This window comes from Dromiciops gliroides, chromosome 3 (genome assembly GCF_019393635.1).
Source record: "Dromiciops gliroides isolate mDroGli1 chromosome 3, mDroGli1.pri, whole genome shotgun sequence".
Taxonomy (NCBI): domain Eukaryota; kingdom Metazoa; phylum Chordata; class Mammalia; order Microbiotheria; family Microbiotheriidae; genus Dromiciops; species Dromiciops gliroides.
Window position 1 is genome coordinate 330,990,088 of NC_057863.1, and position 7,452 is coordinate 330,997,539.

Consider the following 7,452-nt stretch of genomic DNA (forward strand, 5'->3'; position numbering starts at 1 on the left):
ATATATCTATATATCTATATATCTATATCTCATATGTATATATAGCAGGCTTCCGCCAGTCTCAGATGACCATGGATCAACGCCCTGAAGAGCCACAGGCCACAGTGTGGCAGTGCATTCCTGTACGGGAGCCATAGCTCCTGCCGCACTGAGGACATTGGAAAACTGTACTCTCGGTTGCCTGTCGGTTCCTGCGTCTCATTCATTTTTCTTCCTCCAGAGCTTGGAGGTGCGCAAGCTGCTCCTGAGTACTGAACTCCATCGGGTGCGGTCCTTGGCCATCTCCTCCCAGCTGCCGGTGTCTATTCCCAGAGCCCTCAAGTCTCTTGCACAAATCTCTGTAGCAAAGCTGGGAGCGTGCAGCAGATTTTTGGCCTGAGGCTAACTCACCATAGAGTAGGTCTTTAGGAATGCGTCCATCTTGCATGCGGTGCACATGACCGAGCCAGCACAGCAGTCTTTGTTTCAGTAGCGTGTAGATGCTCTGAAGTTGCGCGCATTGGAGCACTTCTGTGTTGGTGATCCTATCTGACCAAGATATGCCAAGGATGCGCCGAAAGCAGTGCATGTGGAAGCTGTTAAGCTTCTTCTCTTCTTCATTGCCTTCATAGACCTGACCAAAGCGTTTGATATGGTTAACAGAGAAGGTCTTTTCGAAATTCTCTTGAGAATTGGTTGCCCTCCTAAACTCCATAGCCTGATTCGCTCCTTTCATTGCAACATGCAAGGTGTCATATAGTTCGAAGGCAACACCTCTGAAGCATTCAGCATAAACAGCAGAGTCAAGCAGGGATGTGTGCTTGCTCCCACGCTGTTTGGAATTTTCTTCTCCATGCTGTTATATCATGCTTTGGGTTCGTCAACTGATGGCATCTATCTGCATTCCTGGTTGGACGGAGGCCTGTTCAATGTTTCACGTCTGAGATCCAAAACCAGAGTGAGAGGTTAGAGACCTGCTTTTTGCCAATGATGCCGCACTTGCCTGTCACTCAGAGAGTGAGTTGCAGACCTTGATGGATCGCTTCTCTCAAGCTTACACAGACTATGTGTGTGTATATATATATATATATATATATATATATGTGTGTGTGTGTGTGTGTGTGTGTATGATATGTGTGTTAATTATAATAGCAATTACATAATAACTACATAGTATTTATTATGTTCTAGGCACTGTGCTATATACATTGAGGTAGTTGAAATCATGGAAGTAAATGAAATTGCCAAGGCAGAAAATGTAGGGAGAGAAGTCTGAGGCTGAAGTTTTGGGGAGCATTCATATTAAAGGGTCAAGAATAAGATAATAAGCCATGGAAGGAGATAGCAAGAGGGATTAGAAAGATAGTAGTATATCCAGGAGAGAGGTGTCTCAGAAACCAAATGAGGGAGAGTGTCCTGAAGGAAGGGATGATCAGCAGTGTTGAATGCTACAGAAAAGATAAGGAGAACCAAGACTGAAAAAAGTCATTGGTGATACAAAGGTCATTGGTCTCTGAAAGAGCATTTTCAGAAGATTTGAAAAGAAACCAGATTGAAAATGGTCAGAGATAGAATGGAATGTGTAGATGTTTTAAAGAAATGTGACAGTAGGGGCAGCTAGGTGGTACAGTGGATAGAGCACTGGTTCTGGATTCAGGAGGACCTGAGTTCAAATCCAGCCTCAGACACTTGACACCTACTAGCTGTGTGACCCTGGGCAAGTCACTTAACCCTCATTGCCCCATGCAAAAAAAAAAAAAAAAAGAAATGTGGCAGTAAAGTAGTAGAGAGAGGTGGGATAGTATATAGCTGATGAAAAAGGCCAAAAGAAGAAATTTCTTTAAATATTGGCAAGATGTGAGAATTTTTGTGGGCCAATAGGAAGGAGCTAATGGAGAGGAAGAGGCACATAAGGGAGGAAGCTAAATTTTGCATATGTATTCTTTTTTTTTTTTAGTGAGGCAATTGGGGTTAAGTGACTTGCCCAGGGTCACACAGCTAGTAAGTGTTAAGTGTCTGAGGCTGGATTTGAACTTAGGTACTCCTGACTCCAGGGCCAGTGCTCTATCCACTGTGCCACCTAGCTGCCCCTGCATATGTATCCTTGATCCTAAACCTCCCATTTCCTCCTTTCCATCTACATGATGATGTAGAGAAGTCTTGAGAAGTGGTTAGGGGAGTTGATAGAGCAAGCACCTAGCAGATGCCCTCAATCCTCTCAGTAAAGTAAAAGGCTAAGTTATTGGCTGTAAGGTTTGGGGAGCAATTGGGGGCTTGAGGAGAAAGGAAAGATAGAGAATGGTAATGGGAATTCATAAAAGTTATCAGTGAGGGGGTCTCTGAGATTTTCACCATAAATTTATAGTGTATAAAGTGAATGTAGGTAATAGGTCGGCCAGCCTTGAAGTTAGTAAGAACCAGGTTTAGATCCTACCTCTAATATAGACTAGCTGTGTGACCATGAGCCAGTCCATTAACTTCTCATTTAGGACTCTAAGTTACAGAAGGACTGTCAGAGTAAATCTACAGAGGGACTTATAGGGCCAAGAGTTTTCTCACTGTTAAAGCACAGGACTAGACCGCCTCCTATTCCTACCCCAAATCTACATACACAAACACACACCAATTTCATTACTTTCCCTACTAAGGAACAATTGGATGCTTTGGATAATTTAGGGTTGTGAATTGGCAGGTTAAGAATAATAAACAGTGAGAGTGTTGAGGGCTTCTAGGGTAGTGGCTAGTGAATCATTAAAGGAAAAGGCTATAAGGCCAAGGCTGGATTTAGAGGGAAATGAGAAAAAGACAATGAGAATTGAGAAGGATCAAGGTTCTAGAGGTTATGATGAGAGCAAAGAGCAGACTTCATGTGAATAGTTAAAGAAGTTGAAAGATAAGAAGTTGCATTCTGAGAGTGAAACTGTAAAGTTCAGGAAAATAATAGTTTCCATTTATCTAGCACTTTTTAATCAAACCAGTTCCATTATTTCACTGGTGTACAGAGCAACCTGTGATGAACTTCCCCTACTAACACTTTCAGTACTTTCCTGGGGCACTGAGTGGCCAAGTGACTTGCCCAGAATCACCCAACCACTTTGTGTCAGAGTTGAACCCAGGTCTTTCTCTGAAGACAGCTACTACATTTTGGACTTTAAGATTTGCAAAGAGATTTGTGTACATTATCTCATTTGGTTTTTACAACAGTCCTGTGAGACAAGTAGCACAGATGGTGTTATTTGCAGTTTATAGATAAAGAAAGTGAGGTGCAGACAAAAGTTAAGTGTCTTGCCCATATAGAATTCAGACTCATAACTCCTCTGACACCAAGATTAATACTGTATTACACCACCCTACAATAAATACAATTTTATGACATCATGAGGTCTTATATTATAACACTGTTAGTATATGACTGAAGTGAGGACATATAAGGACTATGGTGGAGTTGATTTTGAGGAAACAAATCTGGTTAAGATGTGAGAGAGATTGCCAACATGCATATTGAAGTTCATCAAGATAATGATAGAACAGAGAGGAAGACCATGAGTGTGTCAGGGGCTCTGTCCTTGGTCCTGCTTTATTCAACATTTTTACCAATGACTTTAATGCAACCATAAAATAATAACTTACATTGATATGATTGCTTATAGGTTATGAAAGTACTTTCTCAACAAAAAACCTGTGAAGTAGGTAGCATGCATGCATTATTTATCCCCATTTTATGGATGCAAGTCAGGGCCTGGGATGGTTCCATCAGTATATATGTTGTGAGAATTTGGTGTCCCTCAAAGTCTCATTCACTCAGGACTCAGAGTTACACTGAAGTCCAATAATGGCATATACATATTTCTTGTCGTTGGTTAATTGAATTGTTTGGATGCCACACAAATCACATCTTGGGGAGAGAACCAGGTTAAAAAATTCTATTGCCAAAGTACATGATATTGGGCGACTTGTCTTGACAGCAGTTACTGTAATGCAAACCAACAATTTAAAATTTTTGGTTGATCATAAACTCAACATGAGTCAATAATATTGTGTATTAATGCTTAGCACAGTGTAAGTGCTTAACAAATACTTGTTGATAGATTGTTATTTCCAAAATAGTTAATGTGATCTTAGGCTACTTTAAGATAAACTTAGTATGCAAATCAATGGAAGTAAAAAAGCATCAGTGAATAGTGAAGAGGCAGCAGAAGAGAAAGTAAAAGGGAGGAGGGTAAGTGAATTGGACATTTTTTATTTAAGTCTTATCAACAATATCTTTTCTGATTAAGGCTACTGATTGCATAGGGAGCACTTAGGACTGACAGGACCCTTCTACTCTGACCCATAGATGACTAAGAGATTGGAAGAAGAAGTACAGAAGGAGAGGACTTCAGCTGTCTAGAAAAGCTAAGTTTCTTAAACCTGAGGTAAAATTAAACAGATGAGCAGATAGATGCAGTTTGTTGTGGCAATTTTCAGCTGGGAGTGTGGACACCCATAAATAACCAGAGCCTGAATTTCAGGAGGTCTGGAGGATGAAGGAACTGTCTTAGTAACTAGCAGTGCCATGTTTGTTTCAACCATAGCATGCCAACAAGCATATGATATTTGTACTAAGGACAAATTGGTCTCTGCTAAAGAGACTAATGTCATTTCCTCTCATGACAAGGTTACTAGGTGATAAGAATACTGTAGACATAATACCCCTGGATTTTAGCAAGGCATTTGGCAGAGACACTCACTGTGTCCTTGTGGACAAAATGTGCAAATGTTGCCTTTATGATAGTACAATTAAGTGGGTTTGGAATAATTGGGCTCTGGCTATTTATTGATGGATTGAGGTCACCCTATGGGGTGGTCTCTAACAGAATGTCCCAGATATCTATCCTTGTTCTGGTTCTGTTCAATATTATTATCAGTGGTTTGGATCAAGGCATAGAGGGTGTAACTTAAAACAAATTGTTTTGAGGCCTAGTCTCTTGAGATAGGCTGTTTCTGATCTAGGTATGACCACCCCTTCCAACCCCCAACCCCCATCTCTCCTCCTGCCCTTTGCTGAAAACTTCTCTGCCCTCTTCTGGAATCATATGCATATACATATTATATTATTATACTTATTATGATAGGGCACTATGATAAGCACTGGGAGATGTTCGGAGATGAACAATTCAGTTTCCATATGGTTGAATAACTGAAAAATGTAAATGTGGCTAGCCTAGATAGAAAGCGTGAAAAAGCTAGAGTTATACCTGGACTAGGAATTCAGAGTAAGAGACTGGAAAAGTCCTGACAGTTTATGTAGTATTTGGAATACACTTTGGCAAGAGGATAAAGAAAAGGAGGAATGTGGTAACATATTTGAATGCAGGCACTGTGTAGGGGTTACTCATTTAAAAATATTATTGGTATCTTTTATTTTTATATAACAAATATTTCTGAACCTTCTCTCCCATATCTCTACTTGAAATTGAACCCAGCTTTGTAGTAGTAGTAATAGTAACAGTTATTGTTATAATAGTTAGCTCTTATTATGTTCCAGGCACTGTGTTAAGTGCCTTATAAGTATTATCTCATTTGCTCCTCTCTACAACCCTGGGACGTAGGTGCTATTATTATCATCCCCACTTTTATTGTTATCATTATTGTTCAGTCATTTTGAGTCTTGTGTCCAACTCTATCTGACCCCATTTGGGGTTTTCTTGAAAAAGAAACTGGAATGATTTGCTGTTTTCTCCTCTAGCTCGTTTTACAGATGAGAAAACTGAGGCAACTAGGGTTAAGTGACTTGCCCAGGGTCACACAGCAATTAATTGTCTGAAGCCAGATCTGAACTCATCTTCCTGATTCCAGGCCTAGTTCTCCATCCACTGCACTGTTTAGTTTCCTGGGATAAAGAAGATAATAATAAAGAAAAAGAGTCAAGAAAAATACCCAATAACAATCAATTAACATTATGCACTTACTATGTGCCAGGCACTGTGCTAAGGACTGGAGACATAAAAAAGGGGCAAAAGACAGTCTCTACCCTCAAGGAGCTTACAATATCATTCTGCCTTAGTCCTTTCTTGCATCATGAGAAAGGGGGTATGCCCTTTTTATTTGTAATCTGGGACTAATATTGATTTTTCAGTTATTCAGAGTTCAGTTTTCTTTTAGTGACCTTTCCACTTATGTTGTAGTCATCATGTATATTGTTCTTTTTGTTCTACTTATTTTACTCGGCACCAGTTCATACAGACCTCCTGATGCTTCTCTGAATTACTTATATTCACTATTTTGCACAATACAGTAACATTGCCTTCTATTGATAAACTACAGTCTATACAACCATTCCTCAAGCTATGGATACTCATGTTATTTCTATTTCTTTGGAGTAGTGGGATCTCTGGGTGTAGGGAATAAATAGTTTAGTCATTTTTCTTTCATATCTACAAATTAATATTCAAAACATTTGAACTAATTCACTGATCCACCAACAGTCTATTATTGTGCCTTTCCACAGCCCTCTAACATTTGCTAGTTTTTTCACCAACTTTGTCAATTTGATGGGTATGAGGAGAATGCATTGTGACATTTTTTATTAGTTATTTAGCATGCTTTCTTATTGCTATTTTTAGGGGCAGCTAGGTGGTGCAGTGGATAAAGCATTGGACCTGGATTCAGGAGGACCTGAGTTCAAATCTGGCTTTAGACACTTGACACTTACTACCTGTGTGACCCTGGGCAAGTCACTTAACCCTCACTGCCCCACCTCCCCCTCCAAAAAAAGCTCCTTGCTGCTATTTTTAGCTTTCAATTATTTGGAAAAACTCTCTCTCTCTCTCTCTCTCTCTCTCTCTCTCTCTCTCTCCATATATATATATATATATACACACACACACATACATATACATACATATATATATCTATATATACACATATATCTATACATACATATATACTTATCTACTGGGAAATGACTTTTAGTTTTATATTTATATTTATGATGGGCAAAATCTGAAATGACTGAGGAAATAAAGGTTTGAGCTTCTAAGAATATCACTTAATTAGTAATATATGCCAATTGCATAACAAACCAAGACCAGTCCTCCTCAGCTTGGCACTGGACCCCAAATACGGGAGGAGACAGATTTTTATGCATTAAAAGAAAACAATTAACAGGATATAAACCAGGACACAAAATTAAATCATTTGATTTCTAACTGGAGGAAACATTATGGGCTTTCTGAGTTGGGAGGGGGAGAGTGAACAAGCATAATTCCCTAAAATCAGAAAAAGAAACCCCTACCGCACCCCACCCCACACTTCCTGACCAAGTATCTGTAATCAATCAAAGGAACAAGGAAACAGTGATTGACCAATATGGGGCCAGTTTTCATATAAACATATGGGTTGCTTGAGATATATAATTATGAGAAAATTCCTTGCATCAATCCTCAGATCTAACTGGGTTTCTGGTCAGCATAACTTAGGTCCTTAGTTAAG